Source organism: Drosophila suzukii, assembly GCF_043229965.1.
Source record: "Drosophila suzukii chromosome 2 unlocalized genomic scaffold, CBGP_Dsuzu_IsoJpt1.0 scf_2c, whole genome shotgun sequence".
In the NCBI taxonomy this organism is placed as follows: domain Eukaryota; kingdom Metazoa; phylum Arthropoda; class Insecta; order Diptera; family Drosophilidae; genus Drosophila; species Drosophila suzukii.
In genome coordinates, this window is record NW_027255896.1 from 23,968,641 (window position 1) to 23,969,962 (window position 1,322).

The following is a 1,322-nucleotide window of genomic DNA, read 5'->3' on the forward strand; positions in this document are numbered from 1 at the left end:
CTCCTCTCCAACATAAGGAGAATAAATATTAAAAGAGCCTGGAAAATAGCATTAGTAAAGTTCGACAACCGTCAGTTCACACTGCCCCATAAGCTTAGCTGTCACTTGATCGCAATACGATCGGGCTGTGTTTCGGCCATATTCGCTCCCCTTCACACATTCGTTTACCACTTCTCAGAGAGAGTATCGAATTTACCACCTAATAAGGTGCACACGTCCTCAACATGCTGACTGTTCACGACTGCAAACGTCCCCCAGAGCGCTCTTGCAATTGCTTATACAATTACAAAGCTGATACTCGCCGTTGAAAAGTTTAAAGTAGTCTATAAAATTGTAGGATACTGCACGAATTTTTTTATGTGTATGTTTATAAGAAAGGAACCGTGTTCCGACAAATTTACCCCCTTTTTAAATCCTTGGTGATGAGGTTTATATGCTTCGGATCCTGGGCTTTGGAAAAAATTTTAATGTATACATATATATAAATATATGTGCACCAAAATACGACTGTTCTTAAGCATACCAATTCACTTAAACACTAGACGTATATATAAAGAGTGTTTTTTTTGAGGTATAGAACTTTAAATTTTAGTAAAACAACGATGGATTATTCGATTGACATGAATTTTTTTTTTTCGAAAGATAATCTTGTGGCATTACATTTTAAATATTATTTCTGGCGTGTGACCGCCACGGCTGGCTCGGATGTAGTCCAATCGGTTCCAACATTTGTTGGAAATACAGCTCCTGGAAATCAAGCCTGTTCAATTCAGGAATGAAAAAGTTAGAAATCGTATCTCTATACCGATCACCATTGACTGTAACGTTCTGGCCATTATCGTTTTTGAAGATGTACGGACCAATGATTCCACCAGCCCATAAAGCGCACCAAACAGTCAGTTTTTTTGGATGTAACCATTATTTTCGAAATGAAATTGCACTATTTGCAAGCGTTGTTCAGGCGTGAGTCTAATCATGATGAATTGCCTAACCAAACTGAGAATAAATCACTTGACAGCTGTTAAATAGGTCGCCATCTCGAACAGTAATGCCAACTTAAAGTTCTATACCTCTAAAAAAAACACTCTTTATATATTAAGTTAGAGGCATTCGACTTCTTCAACGGCAGGTGAAGACTCGTCTTCTCTAATTGTTCATCATGATTCGCACTTTGTCTATCGATTCGGTTGATTAAAATGTATTTCAAAACATTTTGAATGCTTCCAATGTGTCTAGGCCGCGTATAGGCCGCTCTCCCGCCCTCCCTCTCGAAGCTTCCAGCGTTCCAGAGGGCCTCTCGCATATGTTAAGCCATTTTCTAA